The sequence below is a fragment of the Rhinopithecus roxellana genome, chromosome 20 (genome assembly GCF_007565055.1).
Source record: "Rhinopithecus roxellana isolate Shanxi Qingling chromosome 20, ASM756505v1, whole genome shotgun sequence".
Classification (NCBI taxonomy): domain Eukaryota; kingdom Metazoa; phylum Chordata; class Mammalia; order Primates; family Cercopithecidae; genus Rhinopithecus; species Rhinopithecus roxellana.
In genome coordinates, this window is record NC_044568.1 from 47,404,015 (window position 1) to 47,427,170 (window position 23,156).

Genomic DNA, 23,156 nt, shown 5'->3' on the forward strand with positions numbered 1-23,156 from the left:
TTAATTTTTTTTTTTTTCCTTTTAATTCTGTCCCCATCTGGAGTCTCTTATCCTAGTCTTCCACCCACTTGTACCCCCAGATGTCTGGTCTTTGATTGCTAAGAATGCACAATTTTCTCACAGGCTAACTAACATAACAAACCTTCACCTTTAAAGGGGGAAGTTTGCAGGGCAGGGTGTAATCGTTTCCATCTCACGAAAAGCCAAATTGCAGGATCTTTTCTTCAAGGAGTTTTTACCTGAGATGGGGAAATAAAATTCGAAACAAATGATGTAAAGCTTAAGGCAATAAATCCAAGCCATCAAATCAGTAATAGGAAAAGTAAGTTAATTCAAAGAAAAGAGAGATTATTTTGACCTGGAGTGGTTAGATAAGGGCTTCATGAAAGAGTGGGGGCGAAACCAAGGTCTGAAATAATAATAGTGACAACAACAATGGTAACATCAGGTTATTGATCTTTACTATGTACCAGATACTGCACCATGCACTTCATGTATCATCTCATTTAATTATACAACAACCTCTAAGGTAGGGGGGTGTTGTTATTAGTTTTACTGTCCATTGGAGGCTCTGAGAAGGGAAGAAATTTAGTTCAAGATCATCCACCAAGTCAGCAGAGGAGTTGGCTTTGCCCCTTGGTTGGACTTCAGAATTATATGCCTAATCATTAAGCTACTTTGGCAGAAAGAGAGGAAGAGGCCATTACGGGCCAAATAAAGCCCTGGGGTGGAAGACAAGTTGAAAAGCTCTGGGAACAGTGAGTTGCCAGACGTGTTAGGCTGGAATAAGTTGCTGAGGTCTAGGAGGATCAGGAGATAAAACTGAGAACAATGCTTGGAGTCAGGCAGCTAAGAATGGTGATTCCTAGGAAAGAAATTACATGCTTCAAGAGAATAAGCATTTAGAAAGATGGATCTTCTGCCAATGCGTAGGATGGAACAGATGAGTGAGAGCAGAGCCTGGGAGACAGGTCAAGAGGCAGGACTGCTTAAGTTGTGCTTTGTGGTATTTTGGTTGGAAGATACACAGAACATTTTGTAGGAAATGGTCACATCATGATAAAATACAGTGGATGAGTAAGTGTCAAAATCAGTACCAATGAAATGAGAAATTGTACATAATGTGTTTAGCAACAGTGCTTGGCGCAGAGTAGCCACATAATAAGTGAACACTTACATTAGAGAGAGAGAGAGAGAGAGAGAAAGACACTGGTGGTTGGGAAAAGCTGATTTCAATGCACAATTTTGTTTCTTCAGTTCACCATCCCTAGAAATTTATGCCCAGAGCCGCTGGGCTTATAGAAATGTTTCTGGCCCATTATGTGTTATTAGCATCATTATTACGTAACACTTATTGGGTTTAGAAAGCACAGAGATATAGCCCTGGCATGATAGCTCACACCTGTAATCCTAGCACTTTGGGAGGCCCAGGTGGGCGGATTACCTGAGGTCAGGAGTTCGAGACCAGTCTGGCCAACATGGTGAAATCCTGTCTCTACTAAAAATACAAAAATTAGCCGGGTGTGGTGGCGGGTGCCTGTAATCCCAGCTACCCAGGAGGCTGAGGCAGGAGAATCGCTGGAACCCGGGAGACGGAGGCTGCAGTGAGCCGAGATTGCGCCACTGCACTCCAGCCTGTGTGACACGGTAAGACTTTGTTTGGCCCTTCGTTTTTCTGAATGTAAACTAAAAACAAAATCCTATGACCCCCACCTACTGAATGAACCCCTCTGGGCCAAGGGGACCCCAGCAAAATCTTAAAGACTTAGTTTCCAGCCATGATGGGATGGCAAGTCAGACATGCTTCATTCATTACATCCTCTCCCTTTTGGAGTTTAGACACAATTGAGCAGCCTTAATGTTAATACAGAGATCACAAGACTGACAGAACAGACTCCTTGTGGTAATACGATAACATACTATAAACAGGATCTAAGGCCATGCCAGGCAAAGGTTAAGTCATGCACCCTTACACTTGAAAGAAAAAGACTATGTTCTAACTGCCACAAAGTTTGTTTTCTCCAGCAGCTAAACAAGCACTGGCTTGAAGATAAGCAATATTTTTGTTTTTCTTTTCCCCAGCCCTGCTCAAAGAAGATAGGGAACATGGCTGGGTGCAGTGGCTCACACCTGTAATCCCAGCACTTTGGGAGGCCGAGGTGGGCAGATCACTTGAGGCCAGGAGTTTGAGACCAGCCTGACCAACATGATGAAACCCCATCTCTACAAAAAATACAAAAATTAGCCAGGCGTGGTAGCAAGTGCCTGTAATCCCAGCTACTTGGGAGGCTGAGGCAGGAGAATTGCTTGAACCAGGGAGGTGGAGGTTGCAGTGAGCCGAGATCGTGCCACTGCACTCCAATCTGGGTGACAGTGGTTCTCTCATTCTCTCTCTCTCTCTCTATATATATATATAGACACTCACGTATACCTATATATATATATATATATATATATATATATATATATATTTTTTTTTTTTTTTTTTTTTTTTTTTTTTTTTTGAGACAGAGTCCCTCTCTGTCACCCAGACTGGAGTGCAGTGGCATGATCTCGGCTCACTGGAACCTCCACCTCCCGGGTTCAAGTGATTCTCCTGCCTCAGCCTCCCAGGTAGCTGGGATTACAGGCGCATACCACCACCCCTGGCTAATATTTGTACTTTCAGTAGAGACGAGGTTTTGCCACATTGGCCAAGCTGGTCTCGAACTCCTGACCTGAGATGATCCGCCCACCTTGGCCTACCAAAGTGCTGGGATTACAGGCGTGAGCCACCGTGCCCGGCTGAAGATAGGCAATATTAAGACAATTACAACTCATCCAGATCACAGACATTGACTAACTGATTCCTTGTTCCACCAGCCATAACTACAGCTTGATTGGACAAGAGACTGATTTCAGTACCTTTCTCCTGATAAGACTACCAACCATAGGATAGTTCTGGCTGACTTACAGAGGTTGCACACTTCATGCCTTCATGTCCTGAAAAGACCTTTTGACGTATCAGGCTGAATTGTAATACATTTAAATGTTGCATCCACCCCAGAATGAACATAAGTTGTATGTAACATGCATGTTTGTTAAATACGCATGCATCAGGACCACTTTCATGAATATTCATAGCTTCTTCTCTCACCTGTTGAATATGTATATTTAGCCAACCTGTTCAGCATAAAGCTCCTACCCCATCCCTCCTCCTTCAAAGTGCCTGTCTCTGATCTTGGCCAAGGCATGTGATATGGTTTGACTCTATGTCCACACCCAAATCTCTTCTTGTAGCTCCCATAATTCCCACGTCTTGTGGGAGGGACCCAGTGGGAGATGGTTGAATCATGGAAGTGGGTCTTTCCCGTGCTGTTCTGATGATAGTGAATGGGTCTCATGAGATCTGATGGTTTTAAAAATGGGAGTTGCCCTGCACAAGCTCTCTCTTTGCTGTTGCCATCCATGTAAGATGTGACTTGTTCCTCCTTGCCTTCCACCATGATTGCGAGGCCTCCCCAGCCATGTGGAACCGTAAATCCAATAAACTCTTTCTTCTGTAAATTGCCCAGACTCAGGTATGTCTTTACAGACAGCATGAAAACGGAATAATACAGCATGCTTCCCAGCATACGATCCCACCTTGCAGGCTGTAACCTCGTATAAGGAAGTCTCTTCCCGTCTAAATTTATAAATTGTGTGTGTGTGTGTTTTTTAAGTTAACAAGGAGAAAAAAAGCAAAACCAAATACTCATCAACTAAAAGAGATATGAAATAAGAAAGCCAGATATGTATTTGTTTCCATAGTAAATTCAGGAATTTAGCCCTGATTAAATAGAAATCTTATTTCTAACTCCTGCATTACTAGAAAGTTTATTAATCTTCTTTCTGTTAAGTCATGATTATAATAGTAATTTCATTATTTTAACAATGCCAAAATAAGAAACCTCAATAATAGGAATTCACTCCAGTGAATCCTGTAGAAACAGGACAACTCTGCAAATCATCTCAAAGCTTCTTCCTTATAAAGCTTTGGTTCACATCACCCAGGTCCTCAGTAAAGTAGCACTGAGAAAACCAGTCTTGGTTGCATCAGTTCTGTTGAGACCAGAGGCACAGAGAACTAACTGCCCCAAGCCTCCAATAATAAGTATTATTAATAAGTAGCATATTAAATATTAGGTATTATTGAGGTGTCTTCTTTTATTACTGTTAAAATAATGAAATTGCTATTATAATCATGACTTAACAGAAAGATTAATAAACTTTCTAGTAATGCAGGGGTCAGTATTGAGAAAGCTGGTGTAAATCTCTTCCCTGCCCTTCCCTGAGACCTTGTCCCAGGACAAGCCTTGGGGGGCTTGTAAGCTCCTGTGCCTGAGCCTCTGGAAATTTCCTGCTAACCCCTAACAGACCCTGCGAAGGAGGGGGTTACTTGCATCCCCCGAGACTTCTGCCACTACCACAGTGAAGACGACAACAGGGTAGAGCTGTACCATAGTGAGGCAAGTACAATAACTGAGGTACTCACCTATGGCACAAAATTTATAGGATTCACTCAGCAGTCATGATAAATATTAAACTAAAACTTTATCTAAATGCAATATTTAAAATAAAAATCAATGCCAAAAAATCCGCAGTGAACAGAGTATAAAAATTTTAAACAAAGACGGCTCAGGATTACTGATTTTTCCTTTCGCTGTAGATGCCAACATAGCTCCTTCTGAAATTTTATATTTACATTTTATTTAAAAATTTAAAAATACTGTATGAAAGTCTTTATTTTGACTATTGAGTTGGCTTCACCTTGAATGCTGCAGCCAAGGCCGGTGTCTCATTCTTCTTATCCCTAAGCTCTGTCGTCCTAGAGTTGGGGGACTGAGCGGTGGGCCAGGAGAAGCAAGGGATTAAATATTTGGGAAGCCAGAGAAGGGTTGTCTGGGGCTCTTGGGAGCATGCGCGGGGTGGTGCGGTGGGCGGGGGACTGAGGTGGCGCTCCCGGCTCCTCCGCGCGCCCCCGGCTTTCCACGCTCACACCCAGCTCAGCTCTGCCCCGCGCGCCCTCAGTTCCCCGCCTCCTCGTGTGCCTCTGGCAGGTCCGCGCAGGATCAGGCCACAGACCTGCCCGCGGGCGGCTGCGCGGCGGGCCGCTGGCGAGGGTGTTGGGAGGAGGAGCCCCAACCGGGTGGATGCGCGCCCCGCAGCGGCGGAGGCGGCGGCGAGGCTTGAGCAGTGAGTTCCTGGGAGCCCCGGCCGGCCCTTCCTCCTGTTCGCGTCCTCTGCGCCTGCAGGTGCTCCAGACGCCGGGGGGCCCACCTGCTGCCGGTGGTCGGCGCGCAGAGCTGGAAAGCGCGCGCCTCCAACAAATGAAAACCCATAGGGACTTAGGGTTGAATTTTAACTTGTTTTGTTCGAGCGGTGTAGTCAATTTTGGTGCTAGTCTGACCTGAGGCAACGTGACAGTGACCTACGCGTCTCATCAGTAATGCAGAAATAACATTTTATCCATTTCATCGGGTTTTTCTTTTTCTTTTTTAGAAAATTGAGGTAAAATTCAAGTAAATTTCACCATTCTTACCCTTTCAAAGTGCACAGTTCAGTGACTTTTACTATATTCACGATGTTGTGCGACCAACACCACCATCTAATCCCATTTTCATCACCCCCCAATAAACCCTGTTCAGTTACATCCCATTCTCCTCACTCCACTGCCTCTCCCAACTGCCAATCTACTTTTTTGTTTGTAGATTTGTAGGTTCTGGACATTTCTTTCTTTTCTTTCTTTCTGATTTTTTTGTTTTGTTTTTTTGTTTTGTTTTGTTTTTTTTGCCTCCAGCTGCATCTACATTGCTGCAAAGGACATAATTCCATTCCTTTGTATGACTATATAGTATTCCAAAGTGTATATGTACCACATTTTCTTTATCCATCCACCATTGATAGGCACCTAGGTTGATTTTATGTCTTTGCTGTTGTGAATGATGCTGCAATGAACATACAAATGCATGTGTCTTTTAGTATAATGATTTATTTTCCTTTGTGTATATACCTGGTAATGGGAATGCTGGGTCAAATGGTAGTTCCAAGTTCTTTGAGAAATCCCCAAACTGCTTTCCACAGTTGCTGAACGAATTTACATTCCCACCAAGTGTATAAGTATTCCCTTTTCTCCACTGCCTCACCAGCATCTGTTTTTTGATTTTTTAATAATTGCCATTCTGACTGATGTGAGATGATATTCCATGTGGTTTTTATTTGTATTTCTCTGATGACTGGTGATATTGAGCATTTTTTCATATATTTTTTGGTTACTTGTACGTCTTCTTTTGAGAAATGGTTGTTCCTTTTGCCCATGTTTTATTTGGGTTGTTTTTGGCTTGTTGAATTGTTTCAGTTCCTTGTAGATTTTGTATATTAGACCCTTGTCAGATGCATAGTTGCAAAATAAATTTGGGGCTTATGATACTTGGCCTCGTTATTTACATAAAACGCAATGGGCATAGTGAATGGCCATATAGGCTTTTAAAAGTTGACTTTGCTGGGACTTTTATAAGAAATTTTGGGTTAGACTTTGAAAAGTCTTGAGGCTAGGAAGCCAAGCCACGTATTTGCTTGGCTGTATCTGAAATACCTGTATGAACTGGGTTCATTTCTCTCTTCTTGAGTTCCCAAAATATACTGAGGCTCGTGGCCCTGCCAGAAAGTGACATTCTTTACTTACTGCAAGGACAGAAACCATGTAAGGGAACTGTGTAGACAAGGAACCATGCCAGACTTTCAAAAGGGCTTTTTATCAGCACTATAAAATTGTAAAGTTAATCTCAATTCCTCCAAGCAGTCTGTAATATGCCATTCCAGCCAAAGCCTTGATAAAATAGCCAGTGTATCTAATTATGTCCTGTTATAAAATAAAACAGATCCTTATTGAACTTATGCAAATAACTATTTTGCCATAAATTAAGAATACTCACAGTTTACAGATTTTGGAGAAATCCAGTAGTGAGAAAGGCAAATGCTTCACATTTGCCCACAAAGGTATATTTACCCAATTTTTGTAAGCTATGAATAGCTCAAAAGAAAAAAGTTTTATTAACTCTGGAAACAAAACATAAAAAGAATCAGCAATGTTTCAAGTAAAAAAGTTATTCAAAATCATCTTTGTCCTCTATCAGTGTAGTCCCATGTGGTTAATTATTATCCCACTTGATGTTGGTTTAGCAACCCTCATGAATGCATCAGCTTTTTTATTAGAGCCCTGGAAGTTTTTACGCACTCCGATGGTGTGATCTCCAAAGTTATCAGAAACCTGGATTCATGAGTACTTGTCATAGTTCTTTCCATGAAGTTCCTTAAAGAAGAAGCAAATTTTGGACTGTAGCTGATTATAAACCACTTTTTGAGAAGAATCAAAGTAAAACAATAATTGAGAATGAGAAATCTCTTAGAATAGACATGGTTAAAGACAAATTTTTTTTCTTTTTTTTCTTTTTCTTTTTTTTTTTTTTTTTTTTGAGACAGTCTCACTCCATCACCCAGGCTGGAATGCGATGGTGTGATCTCAGCTCCCTGGAACCTCCACCTCCTAGGTTCAAGCAATTCTCCTGCCCCAGCCTCCCAAGTAGCTGGGATTACAGGCGACTGCCACCATGCCCAGTTAATTTTTTTTTTTTTTTTGCATTTTTAGTAGAGGGTTTCGCCATGTTGGCCAGCCTGGTCTTGAGCTCCTGACCTCCAGTGATCCACCTGCCTCGGCCTCCCAAAGTGCTGGAATTACAGGCATGAGCCACCGCACCCAGCCTAAAGACACAATTGACAAGGAAATTTGATTATTTCTGTGGCATACAATTTAACATCATTATAATGATTACTGATAACATATACCAAGACAGATCAGAATTGTAGGAATTTTTTACAATTTTGGAACATACTTTAATACTACATTTATACAAATATAACTCAAAGAAAGTCAAGCACCATTTCTTATTTGACAGTGCTTCCTATATAATTTTAACATATTAAATAAGCCTAATATGTCTCTCTTGGACATCTAGGAGCTCCTTTTGGAAAATACTTAATTTTAGAATTTGAAATTTGATTTTTGGAAGTATGTCAAATATTAAAGGCTTAAAACACTTCATCAAAAAAGGATCACAGGTCACTGTAAAATAATAGTCATTCATTTAGTCAAAGTGATAATTCAAAGATTTCAAATAGAAAAGCCTGTACTCTTTGTTAGAGAGGAAATTGTTTTCCAAACAATCATAAGACCTATTTTTTGGTAGTGTTTGAGAAGGTATGATATAATAGAAATATGTATTTGGTATTCATCTCTTGTTCCTGGCACAGAGCTCCCACAGTCCTTGGAATTTCTGGAATGAATGGAATGTCTTTTCTTATTCAAAACTTGACCATACCTGAGTTTATGCTAATGAGGTGACTCCTGGAAGGCTGTTAGATAGCTTGAGGATAGGTGCTGGTTGGCAGAGGAATCAACCATGTGACAAGGATTGAAATTTTCAGCCCACATCCTCACCCCTGATCTCCAGGAGGGAAAGAGACTGGAGACTGAGTTCAGTCACCAAAGGCCATTGCTTTAATCAATCATGATTACATAATGAAGTCTTGCTACAAACTCTCGAACAATGAGATTTGGAGAACTTCTGGGTTGGTGAACACATCCCATTGTGCTGGGAAGGTGGCATACTGGAGAGGGCATAGAAGCTCTTTGTCCCATGCCCCTTGCCCTGTGTACTTCTTCATTTGCCTGTTCATTTGTAATAAACTGTAATTGTAAGTGTAGCACTTTCCTTAGTTCTGTGAGTTGTTTTTAGCACATTATCAAACCAGATGAACAATTGTGGGAATCCTAACATTTGTAGTTATCCAGGTAGAAGTGCAGGTACCCTGTATTCCCTATTTGTGGCTGTGTCTAAAGTGGGTGCAATCTTGTGGGATTGGTTCTTTAACCCATGGAGTCCGTGCTAACTCCAGATAAGTAGTGCTAGAATTGAATTCAACTGTAGGACACCCAGTTGGGGTGTCAGAGAATAGGACAATTGGCTCTTTATTTAAAAACCAAACAGGAGGACCAATGTAAACTATTCTTTAGATGCTTGGTGAAATTCACCACTGAAGTCATCTTATCCCAACCTTTTCTTTGCTGAGAGGTTTTTAATTACTAATTAAATATCTTATTATGGGTCTATTCAGATATTTTGCTTGTTCTTGAGTTAGTTTGGTAGTTTGTGTGTTTCTAGAAATGTTTCCTTTTCATCTAGGTTATGAATTGTGTCCTTTTCATCTAGGTTATCAATTGCCCTACATTTGTTCATAGTAGTCTCTTGTAATCTTTTTTTATTTTTGTAAGATTGGTGGTAATGTCTTCACTTAGTTTCCTGATTTTAATAATTTGAGGCTTCTTTCTTCTTATTTTGGTCCGTCAATATAAAGGTCTTTGACTTGTGTTGATTCTTTAAAGGGATTGTATAGTTTCCCTGGTCTATTGTTTTTACATTCTCTATTTATCTCTGTTTTAGTCTTTATTATTTCCTGCCTTCCACCGCCTTTGGGTTTGGTTTGCTCTTCTTTTTCTAGTTTTTAAGGTGGAAGACTACATTATTTATTTGAAATAGTTTTACATGTAAGAATAAATGTGAAAAAGCTATACTGCTTTCCTTATATCTCATAAGTTTTGGTATGCCATATTTTTGTTTTCATTCATGTCAAAGTATTTTCTAATTTCCCTTGTGATTTTTTATTTGACTCATTTGTTGCTTAAGCTTGTATTGTCTAATTTATATATATTTGTGTATTTTCAGATTCCTTCTGTTACTGATTTCTAATTTTGTTCCATTGTAGTCATATAAGACACTTCATATTATTTCAGGTTTTTAGAATGTATTAAGACTTCTTTTGTGGCCTAATTAATGGTCTATCCTGGATAATTTTTTTATGTGCACTTGAGGAAAAAAATGTGTATTTTGTTATTGTTGGTTAGAGTATTTTATATATGCCTTTAGGTCAGGTGGTTTATTTTGTTGTTCATATCTGATATTTGTTTGATCTGTGTAGTTGTTCTGTAATTATTTAAAGTGGGGTATTGATATCTCCAACTACTATTGTTGAAATGTTCATTTTTCCCTTAATTCTGTCCGTTTTTGCTTCATGTATTTTAGGGCTGTGTTGTTAGGACCATATATGTTTGTTATTGTTATATGTTCTTCATGAATTAACACATTTAATAGTATATAATGTCCTTCATCTCTTGTAACAGTTTTTATCTTAAAGCCTATTTTGTCTGACATTAGTAGAATAATTTCAGCTCTCTTTTGGTTACCATTTGCATTGAATATATTTTTCTGTCTTTTAAACTTTTAATTTATTTGTGCCTTTAAAATTTAAATTGAATCTGTTGTAGGTAGCATATGATTGGGCCATGCTTTTAAAAATCCATTCTGCCAATCTCCTTTAATTGGAGCAGTAATTTATTTCTATTTAATGTAATCACTGATAGGGAAAGACATACTTCTACCATTTTGTCATAAGAATGTCATAAGAATTTACATATTAGGTGCAAACTTATCTTCTACCTCCTCACTCAGGTGGCACCCTCTCTTCTCTCCAAGTGAGAGGTGAAGCCAGCTGGGCAGCTGGCTTGGGTGGCCAGCTTTTATTCCCTTATTTGGCCCTGCCCACATCCTTCTGATTGGTCCATTTTACAGAGCACTGATTGGTCCATTTTACAGAGTGCTGATTGGTCCATTTTACAGAGGGCTGATTGCCAGTTGGGCTTCTGGGTCGGGTGGGGACTTGGAGAACTTTTGTGTCTAGCTAAAGGATTGTAAATGCGCCAATCAGCACTCTGTGTCTAGCTAAAGGATTGTAAACACACCAATCAGCACAGCTGGACCAATCAGCACTCTGTAAAATGGACCAATCAGAACTCTGTAAAATGGATGAATATGCGGTTTGTAAAATGGACCAATCAGCAGGATATGGGTGGGGCCAAATAAGGGAATTAAAGCTGGCCACCTGAGCAAGCAGCAGCAACCCACTGTGGAAGAGTTGTTCTTTTGCTCTTCACAATAAATCTTGCTGCTGCTCACTCTTTGGGTCCGCACTACCTTTATGAGCTGTGACACTCACCACGAACGTTGTCGGCTTCATTCCTGAAGTCAGCAAGACCATGAACCCACCGGGAGGAACAAACAATTCTGGTAGCGCCACCTTTAAGAGCTGTAACACTCACTGCAAAGGTCTGCAGCGTCACTCCTGAAGTCAGCAAGACCACCAACCCACCAGCAGGAAGAAACTCCAGACACACCTGAACATCTGAAGGAGCAAACTCCGGACACACCATCTTTAAGAACTGTAACACTCACCACAAGGGTCTGCTGCTTCATTCTTGAAGTCAGCGAGACCAAGAACCCACCGGAAGGAACCAATTCCACAAAAGCATCTTACAAATATACTTTTTTACTCAGACTTATAATTTCATCTTTTTTTCCAGTAATCTGAAGTCAGTCTTTAAGTCTTACAGTAACAGTTCAGAACCTTACCTCTTGAAACATGTTTCCTATTTTCTCGTATATATTCATAAACTATTATACATATTTAATTTAGTGTTTAGAGAAATCTCAGCATCAAGTTTGTTTCTCTGAAGATGTATGTCCTTTCAACTGATAATATATTTCTTATCCTTTTTCCACTGTCGAGTCCTAGGCTACATTTCCTATCACAACTTTGCTTTTTCACTGCTTACATAGAATAAAGGGTAAGAGAATAATCAGCATTGGTTTCTTGTTCACATCAGATGACAGGAAGACAGATGATATGGACATCAGCTTTCCCAAAAGGATTTTCCAAAGCTGTAATTATCAACACAAACTATGTTTCAAGAAATCAGGTGTAATATACTTTATGCTAAAAACAGAGGGTTTGTGAGAATAATGTTACAGTTTTCAATTTTCTCTGTTTAATTTTATCAACTTGGGAGACTTTTTGTTATCCTGGGACAATTCATTTCATATAAAGCATGCTAACGTTATCTTTTTCATTGCGGATTAGAATAATACTTTTAAAAACTTTCTCCTTGATTCATTCCTGCTGTTACCCGTTTATAACCTTGGGATGAGCATCAGCAAATACTGATATCCAAGAGGTGAATATGTTGTGTCCCTGCTTGAAAAGTATTCCTAACTCCATAAATTACAGTAAAGAAAGTGAGTATCTGAGGCTCTACAAGTCTCATCAGAGCTACTGGTCGTCAATTACTTATTACATGTGAATAATTCTACATACATTACTGTGAATCTTGACAATAACTCAAGTTATATGTTATCCTCATTTTGAAAAAAACTAAAGTTTACACAATGTAAAAACTTGCTCAGTATCACAAAATTTGTACAAGATAGCACTAAGATTCAAAGCTTATATGCATAATGCGTTTTCTCGGTGGGAAACAATCTCTGTGATTAGTATCTATATTGATTATACATTAATCTCAATAGAGGGGAAAGTACTTGAAAAAATTTAACACCCTTTTATGATGAAACTTCTCAGCATCTTTTCATGTGCTTATTTGCCACATGTGTATCATCTTTGGTGAAGTGACCAGTGAACTTTTCTTTCGTTTATTGTTGAATTGGTCTTTTTTCTTACTATTGGGTTTTGAGAATTCTTTGTGCATTCTAAGTATCAGTCCTTTGTCTAGTATGCCATTTGCAAATATTTTGTCCCAGACTATGGCTTGTTTTTTATTTTCTTCAAAGCATCTTTTAAGAACCAAATGTTTTTAATTGTGATGAAATTTATCATTTTTTGGGGAATTGTACTTTTAGTACTATATCTAAAAAACTTTGCCCAGTACAGTCACAAAAGCTTGATTGGATGTTTTCTTCTAGAAGTTTTAAGAGAAATGAAAGCATATGAGCGTAGAAAGACTTGTATGCAAATATTCATAAATAGCTTTAATTGTAAAGCCCCAAAATTGAAAATAACCCAATGTCCATCAACGTGTGAATAGGTAATCAAACTGTGAAGTATTCATGCAGTGGAATACCCTCAGCAATAAAAAGGAATGATCTACCAAAAAAGAGACTTTTGAGCAAAGGAAGACTAGAATGAAACATCTTCAGTTTGAGTAAGGGAATCTAGAAATATCTGTTGCTAATATCATTTTCAAGGCAATACCATTGCAGTAGCATGAAATACATAAAACATTTAGGGAAAATTTTAACAAAAGATGTGCAGTGCCTGTACACTGAAGACTGAAAACATTGCTGAGAAAAATTAAAGATAACTTGAGTTAATGGAGAAATATACCTTATTCATGGATCAGAAGACTCAATATTTTTAAACTGTCAATTGTCCTCAAATTGATTTATACACTCAAAACAATCTCAACATCCTAGAGACTTTATTTTTGGTAGAAATTTAGCTGATTCTAAAATTTATATGGAAATTCAAAAGAACTTGATTATCCAAAAATATATATTTTCTTAATTGCAAGATTTTGTGCCAACTCATTTTAAAACTTATTTTAAAACTACAGTAATTAAGATAATGTGGTATTAACATAAGTAGAGACATAGATGACAGATGGATAGATGATAGACAGTTAGATAGATAGATAGATAGATAGATAGATAGATAGATAGATAGAATAAGATACAGAGTTCAAAAGATTCACATGTGTATGGCCAATTGATTTTGGATTCAAAAGAACTTGATTATCCAAAACTGTATATTTTTTTCACTGCAAGACTTTGCATCAACTTATTTGAAACCTTATTATAAAACTATGATAATTAAGACAGTGTGGTATTAGCATGAATAGAGACATAGAGGATAAATGCATGGATGGATGGATGGATGGATGGATGGATGGATGGATGGATGAATGGATGAATGAATGGATGGATAGGTAAATAGATAGATAGATAGATAGATAGATAGATAGATAGATAGATAGACAGACAGACAGATAGATAGGTAGAAAGAAAGAATAAGATACAGAGTCCAAAAATACATTCATACATGAACGGTCAATTGATTTTAGATTAGGTGCCAAAGTAATTCAAGGGAGAAAGGATAGTCATTTCAATTAGTGGTCATGACCCTAACCTATAAAAGCTTGTGATTATTTACTACCTAGCAAACAGACAAACAAACAAAATCCCTATAACCTCTTAACCCTGTCCCAGTAGGAAGAAGGTTGTGAAAACTGTGCATTCTAAAAGACAGCGTAGATTGAAACACCCACTTTAGATGCATCTAGGGAAAAGCAAATCTGAATGCTACAGGAGACAGTGAACAAGGGAATCTCTCATAGAGGGCAGGTGAGGATTCTGCAGAAAAGAGAATACGGAACACGGTGCCAATGGTGGTAGATCCATCATGAGCTGGGAAATACTGAAAAAAAAAAAAAAAAAAAAAAAAGGCTGAGAACTAGACCTAGTCAATCAAAATCCTGGTTATAGGGGGAAATAAATAAAGAGACTTGAAAATGTGTAAAGCTATAAATGTTCATCTTGAGAGGTATTACTTTGGAGGTAGAGAGAAGCAACTTAGAAAATAGAAGTGCCCATTAGAATAAGGGTAGCAAAGAGAAATAAGGACACGGCCAGCATAATTTAACTTCATACAGATATTAGCCAGAATCACAGAATCGAGTCTCTTCATTCCCTTAGAAAAAGTTCTATTTGTTAAAGAAACCGCACTTCACTGCATTAATAGAAGAGGATGAATATGTACTAAGAAGCTTAGCAAACTAACCAAAATATTACCATTCATCCATTAAATCACTTGTTATTGTTGGTTCAGATAGTCAATTTAATATGCCATAAGAAGGAAACAGAAGAATATCAAAATACTTCAATTGATGAAAATTCCTGTCCCTCGCCTGCCAAAGAAAACTAACCACAAAGCAGAGGGAAATAGTAACTAAATATCAACATACAGGAAACTGGAGAACAATTTGTCAGCAAAATGGTAAAATAGGCATAACTTCTCATTCCCACCTCACAAAAACTTCAAAACTTAGCAGACACTGTCCAAACCAATTTTGTCAGGACTATGGAAAACAATCAAAAGTTTATAGCAACCAAATGAATACTGAACCACTAAAAAAGTCACTTCAAAACAGTGGATAGTTTTGTGATGATTTTACATGCCCTTGCCCCTCTCCCTCCCTGGCACTGGAGTGGTCGTGGTCTTGAAGCAGGGGTAGTCTGCAGTCCCAGTGTAGGACCGTTTTCCCTGGCTCTGGAGGGTGCAGAGCAGAACTTATTCGCAAATTATTTTCTTTTTTTAAAAAAAAATTTAAGTTCTGGGATACATGTGCAGAACATGCAGGTTTGTTACATAGGTATACATGTGCCATGGTGGTTTGCTGCACCTATCAACCCGTCATCTAGGTTTTAAGCCCCACGTGCATTAGGTATTTGTCCTAATGCTCTCCCTCTCCTTCCCCACCACCCACCGACAGGCCCGTGTGTGATGTTCCCCTCCCTGTGTCCGTCCATGTGTTCTCATTGTCAACTCCCACTTTGAGTGAGTACATGCAGTGTTTCGTTTTCTGGTCCTGTGTTAACTTTGCAGAGAATGATGGTTTCCAGCTTCATCCATGTCCCTGCAAAGGACATGATCTCATTCCTTTTTTTTTTTTTTTTTTTTGAGATGGAGTCTTGCTCTGTCGCCCATGCAGAAGTGCAGTGGTGCGATCTCAGCTCACTACAATCTCCACCTCCCAGGTTGAAGGGATTCTCCTGCCTCAGCCTCCCAAGTAGCTGGGACTACAGGCACATGCCATCACGCCCAGCTAATTTTTTTGTATTTTTAGTAGAGACAGGGTTTCACCATGTTGGTCAGGATGGTCTCGATCTCCTGACATCGTGATCCACCCACCTCAGCCTCCCAAAGTCCTGGGATTACAGGTGTGAGCCGCCACACCTGGCCGATCTCATTCCTTTTTATGGCTGCATAGTATTCCATGGTATGTATGCACCACATTTTCTTTATCCAGTCTATCACTGATGGACATTTGGTTTGGTTCCATGTCTTTGCTATTGTAAATAGTGCTGTGATAAACATACGTGTGCATGTGTCTTTATAGTAGAATGATGTGTATTCCTTTGGGTGTATGCCCAGTAATGGGAGTACAGGGTCAAATGGCATTTCTGATTCTAAATCCTTGAGGAATCATCACACTGTCTTCCACAGTGGTTGAATGAATTTACATTCCCACCAACAGTGTAAAAGCGTTTTATCCTATTTCTCCACAGCCTCGCCAGCATCTGTTGTTTCTTGACTTTTTAATAATCTCCATTCTGACCGGCATGAGATGGTATCATTATGGTTTCGATTTCCATTTCTCTAATGATCAGTGATGTTGCGCTTTTCTTCATGTATTTGTTGGCTGCATAAATGTCTTTTGAGAAGTGTCTGTCATATCCCTTGCCCACTTTTTTATGGGGTTTTAGAATAGGTAGTTCTTTTTATGTCAGTTTTGTATGTTGTGCTTTTCAAGGAATTCATCCATTTCATTTAAATTGTTAACTATAGTAATACAATGGTATACAGTTATTTGTAATATCAAAAAAAGAAAATTAGGCCAGGTGTGGTGGTTCACACCTGTAATCTCAGCACTTTGGGAGGCTAAGGTGGGCGGATCATCTGAGGTCAAGAGTTTGAGACCAGCCTGGCCAACATGGTGAAACTCTGTCTTTACTAAAAATACAAAATTAGCTGGGTGTGGTGGCACACGCCTGTAGTCCCAGCTACTTGAGAGGCTGAGGGAGGAGAATCGCTTGAACCCGGGAGGTGGAGGCTGCAGTGAGCCAAGATCACACCACTGCACTCCAGCCTGGGCAAGACACAGCAAGACTCCATCTCAAAAAAAAAGAAAAAAAGAAAGTTATTTTGTTGCACCCAATCTCCTATTTATGAAACTCTTTCCAAAACCAGAAGAAAATTCATCTCACTAAAACATGAACAACTTGAAAGATTATAATTGAAGTCCATAGAAAAATATCATAAGTAAAAGACCGTTTTCCACCATGCCCAGCTAATTTTTGTATTTTTAGTAGAGACGGGGTTTCACCATATTGGTCAGTCTGCTCTCCAACTCCTGACCTCAAGTGATCCACCTGCCTCAACCTCCCAAAGTGTTGGGATTAAAGGTGTGAGCCACTGCACCCAGCTGGATTTTTTAAAGTAAACATTTAAGAAACACTTTTCTTTTTTTTTTTTTTTTTTTTTTTTTTTTTTTTTTTTTGAGGCGGAGTCTCGCTCTGTCGCCCGGACTGGAGTGCAGTGGCCGGATCTCAGCTCACTGCAAGCTCCACCTCCCGGGTTTGCGCCATTCTCCCGCCTCAGCCTCCCGAGTAGCCGGGACTACAGGCGCCCGCCACCTCGCCCGGCTAGTTTTTTTTGTATTTTTAGTAGAGACGGGGTTTCACTGTGTTAGCCAGGATGGTCTCGATCTCCTGACCTCGTGATCCGCCCGTCTCGGCCTCCCAAAGTGCTGGGATTACAGGCTTGAGCCACCGCGCCCGGCCAAGAAACACTTTTCGAGAGCTAATAGTGTGGAAAGGGTAAGGGAAATGGAGATTGGAAAAGAGAAAACTAGAAAAACAATCAAATGGAAATATAGTTGAGAACTTGTCAGGGAGAAACAAAGGAATATCTATTCAAAACAATCATGAAAGCAGTCCACAAAGATGAAAAGCAAAACCAGAGAAGAAATACTAAAAACTATCATTCAAGAAAATTTCCTGAAATAAAAGAACACAAGTCTACTCATTGAAAGCACTTGACGAAACTGACCCCCTAATCACTAACACCAAGGAGTAGTCTAATAAACTGCTTCACTTTAATAATAAAATGGGGCAAGGACATTTATATATATAGATGAAAAAGACAAGTATTTCATAATAGAAAAAGTCTGATTGAGTGCAGACTTTGTAACAAGAAAGTCATATGCTAGGAGAGCAAGTCAGATGTTTGAGATACTCATTGAAAGAAAAGCACAAGCAAGGTTTTTACCTCCAGCCAAAATGACCTTCAAGATTAAAAGTCACAAAGGGCCAGGCGCGGTGGCTCACACCTGTAATCCCAGCACTTTGGGAGGCCGAGGCAGGTGGATCACCTGAGGTCGGGAGTTTGAGACCAGCCTGGCCAACATGGTGAAACCCTGTCTCTATTGATAGTACACAAAATTAGCCAGGTATGGTGGTGCATGCATGTAGTCCCAGCTACTCAGGAGGCTGAGGCAGGAGCATCACTTCAATCCGGGAGGCGGAGGTTACAGTGAGCCGAGATCATACCATTGCACTCCAGCCTGGGCAATGAGAGCAAAACTCCATCTTAAAAAAAAAAAAGTCACAAAGACTCATGAACACAAGCAATATTGTTTCCATTAGCTCTTCCTAAAAAACATGCAAATGAAAAAATTCCCATTTACTAAAAATTGATTGGCAGAGCTTGTGCATAAGAATTAATGGTGGGCATCGACTATATGTACCTCTAAAATTTGGGCTAAATGAAAGGTATCTGTGTGATAAAATATAACAATTGATACGTATTTTTAAAATGCATAAATGTTTCTGTGTCATGAATATAACAATAAATAGAATCAACCAGAGTGGGGATATGTGTCACGTGTGAGTCTTTACTTATGCATGTATGTAGATACGTGTATTTCCATTGACATGTAATTATAGAACACTGTGGGAGAACTTCTGTTGAACATATTGGTCCTCTCAATAAACATAGAAAGGCTTAATTCTCTCACTAGATGAAAAAAATATTTTTCAGATTGGCTAAAAAGCAAAATCCAACTCTCTGCCGCATACAACTAAAGCAAACTGTATCACAGAGGTTAAAAATAAAAGAATGATCTTTATGTTCTCATGCTAGACCAATACTTGGCCTTTAGCAATGCGTTAAAAAATGTTTAAGTCTTCTTACCAATTGATACGGCATTCAGCAGTGTCTGCCCGGTGTAAGTAGGTGCTCTTGTCCTGTTGCTCCCTGCAGGCACCTGTCTCTCCCCTGATGTTGGGTTAGGTGTTTGTCCAGAATTTGCCCAATCAGAGAACTGATACGTTAAATAAAAGCTATTAATTTGCAGTTTGTCCAGGCTTTTTTTATGTGAAGAGGACACTCACCAGTTCTGTGTACCTCCGAGGGAAAGCTAAAGTTGGCATAACCAGTTTTACAAAATGCAATGACCCAAAAATTCTACCTTTAGGTATATACCTGAGATACTTGCATCCACTTGTGCCAAGAGATACGTAAAATAATATTCAAATAAGTGATATTCACAAGAGTCAACAAACACTAAAAACAACCCATGTCTATTAGTAAACAAATGGAAAATATACAACATTCATATACCAGATTACTGTGCAGAAAGGAAAATGATGAATTATAATTACATGCAACATGAGTGAAGTTTACAAACATAATATTGAGTGAAGCAGGAAGAAAAGAATGAATACTGGATGATTCCATTCATGTAAAGTTATAAAGTAGAAAAAGCCAAATCACAATTTTAGAGGTGCATGTGTAGATAAAAAGATAAAAAGAGAACTTCTAGGGGACTGCTCAAATAACAAAGCAATGGCTACTTTTTATAGAGGACAGAAACTGGGAAGTAGCACATGGGAATGTATGGGTTATTATTACTTGACCTGGATAGGGTGGTTTTGTGTGTATTTGCTTTAAATAATTCATTAAGCTCGATATTTGAAATATTTCGTATTTATTTGTGTGATCATGAAGGCAATACATGCTTTAAGACTAACATTAAGAAAAATCCCCCACCATGACAAACATGTGTTTTTTCTAACATTTATAATCCCAGTTAATTTCATTTGCTATAATCTACAAATATGCAATAAAAGTGTAAATACAAATGTTTATTTTAAATTAGGAATAGACACCACCCGCTTTCCTCCTACTCCACCTGTGGATCATTACTCACCTGTATAAGAAACTAGAACAAGTGGTCTGACTTTGGTGATTTATACGTGATTTCCTGTTTCACATGGCATGGGTTGTATAATTACAAGAATAGTGTGAGGCTATTCGTACTGTGATTATTCATACTATGATTAATCCTTATGGTTATTAATCTTGTTCTTATTGTGATTATTCCTGTTGGCCTCCCCACCAAACACACTGTACATGCACACATACCGCCGGTAGGAAAACATCCCGGTTCAGATTCTCAGCACTGCGTTTAGGAATAAAGTCTCGTAGTAACATTAGGCTTTTAGTTACTTTTTTTTTTCATTTTATTTTTTACTTTTTGAGACAGAGTCTCACTCTGTCACCCAGGCTGGAGTTCAGTGGCGTGATCTTGGCTCACTGCAACCTCCGCTTCCTGGGATCAAGCGATTCTCCTGTCTCAGCCTCCCAAGTAGCTTGCATTACAGGCATGCACCACCACGCGCGGCTAATTTTTCTATTTTTAGTAGAGACAGGGTTTCACTATGTTGGTGAGGCTGGTCCCAAACTCCTGATCTCAGGTGATCCGCTCGCCTTGGCCTCCCGAAGTGCTGGGATTACAGGCGTGAGCCACTGCACCTGACCACATTACAGTTTTAGAAGGCTCAGGTGTTTTACACTGGGCAGGTGAACTGGCTAGTATTTATACTCTCAATCATTGCTATGAACTCCACATAATAAGACTAGTGCATGAGGAATAAATCTGCCAAAACCATTAACTATATCATGGATACCAAAGAGATTGGGTTAGCGGGTCATATCTCCTTTTGTATTAACCTCCTTTATCCACCCCTCCAAGTATATAATTAAGTAAATGTAGCAATATTTTGGCGATTTCAAATGAAGTCTGAAAGATTATTCACCTGTCCGATTATCCTTTCTTAGGTAGTGTCTTAAAACACAAGAACCAAGGGGTCCTTAACTACTACATTCCCAGCAAGGACTGGGGAAAGGTGATGGTAGAAATCTTGCCCTTGTAACATTGCATGTTAAGAGAGCACTAAGGGTGGGGAGTATTTGGGATTCGGGCATTAGGAATGGGAACCTGGCATTGTTGGGAGGAGCAGCAGCGTTAGGTTACTTTCCAAATACCCCTAGAGTTTAATTGCCTTGATTTCTTCCCCTAAATCCGACTATTAGTCCATGTCCATCAAGAGAATGGGAACAGAGAATGGCCTCCTCTCACTTTCTCAATTCTCTGTTCTTCCGCTTTCTCACCTCCCCCTTCTGTGCCTTTTGTCCTCCAACATACACTTAATAGGAATGGGGGAGTGGAAGAGAGGCTCATCTGAGTTGGGGGCTGAAGGGGAGATTGCAATGGTAACTGCTTTTTTTGTTGCTGTTGTTAACGGTGTTCGGCATTTTGGAGGAAGCTAAAGAGCAATTTGATTTAGAAGACTATTCCGTCAGTCAGATCACTCCGGAACAAGTCTTCTTGACCTTTGCTAACCCAGAGAAAGCATCCAGTGACGATGAAAACGAGGTGCCATGAGATTCCCTCTCAAAAAAAAAAAAAAAAGAAAGAAAAAAAGGGAAAAAAAGAAAGAAAAAAAAAGGAATGGCCTATACGTGAGTCCCAATAAACTCATCTACTCGTCAAGCTGGACTGGTATGAGTCATTCTTTGGTCTGCTGGCTCCTTCCCAGTTTGGGGCGGAGGATGTTCTATATAGTCCTGGATTTTTCCCCAACTAGAAAGAGAGCGCCTTGTCCTGCAGTGTTCCTCTAGCGCCCTCTCCTGACAAAAGCTTAACTTCGGAGCTGGAGCAAGTCGTACCCGGCATCGCAGGGGACAGTGAATTTGGCCTGTGATCGAATCAAAACCTACGATTCTAAACAGACACTGGACGCGAGAATTGGGGTTGGGAGGGCCAAGAGGAGCAAGCATTATAGAACTTGGGAGCATGAGAAATATACGGAGGTAGAAACGCCGGGGTGGCTAAGCGGGTAAAGGCAGCGGGCGCAGATGAAGCGGGCGGGGCGTCCCCCGCGCTGAACCGTCCGGGACAGAAGCCGCGGGGGCGGCGCAAGCTGGAGAAAGGAACGCGAAGACAGCGCGCGTGGCGCGGGGACTGCCCCAGGACGGAATCTTTTGAGTGGCCCGTATGAGGTGTTTGCAGGACCCCGGGACTTTGGGAAGTTGTCTGCTAAACCCCAGTAGACCCTGAGGAGCAGCGGCTCAAGAATCTTCTTAAACTTGTCATCAGTGGCTGGGCCTGCTGAAGGTGACCATGGCACACGAGGGAGAGAGGAGCCCGCGAGAGGCGGAGGATTGTGGGGTCGTCCAGGAGGGTCCATAGGCGAAGAACCTGAAAAGCATCCAAAAGGGTACCTAGGTGGGGCCCTTTCAGGGACTTGGGGCGTAGGGCAGGGCGCGTGGAACGAGATGGGTGTGCGCATGTGACGAGGTGGGTGGGGCGGTGGGTGAGGACCCCGACCCCTGTCGGGCTGTAGGGGAAGCAGGGAAGAAGTGACGTTGGGCGGGTGGGGCAGCAGGTGGGCGCACTGGAGCTGCGGCATAACAGGTGGAACAAACTGGGGACTACACTCGTGGTCGCACGTGCGGAGGAGGGACTGAGGAGGATACTGCGTGCTCCCCTGGCGCACCGCCGATTGCTTCAACCGCACCTTCCGCTGTCCGTACCGCTGACTCGTACCGCTCTGCTTACTGCGCACCCTCAGCCCTTGTGCAGCCAGCTCCCAGCCAGTCCGCGCGAGGGCCAGGCTACAGACTTGCCCGCCGGCTGCCGGCGGTTGGGGAGGGCGTTGGGAGGAGGAGCCCCGCCCGGGTGGACGCGCGCCCTTCAGTGGCGGAGGCGGCGGCGAGGCCTGAGCGGTGAGTGCCCAGGAGTCCCGGCCAGTCTTCACCCTGCGGGCGTCCCCCTGCGCTGGCCGCTGCTCCTTGACGCACTGGAGGCGGGCGCGCAGAGCCCAAAAGGGCGACCCCCCAAACAAAACTCACTCATATAAATCTCCAGAGACTTCCTCATTACCCCACCACCACCACACGCATACATACACATGATGAAATCAAATAGAAGCACTGTTTGGAATTTTATATTGACTATGCAAAGTGCTTGAACGCACTGACTTTGGAGGCGAATGCCTTGTCCCTAGTCCTGACTAGTCTAGAATTTATTTGCTGTGACCTATGGCAAATTG

The 23,156-nt window shown here is 40.7% G+C and overlaps 1 protein-coding gene across 1 annotated transcript in view; it reads left to right on the forward strand.

Moving 5' to 3' along the window:
* The window catches only part of LOC115895308 (putative uncharacterized protein CRYM-AS1), a 147,118-nt gene that overhangs the window by 92,902 nt on the left and 31,060 nt on the right, over positions 1-23,156 (forward strand). The window lies entirely within an intron of this gene.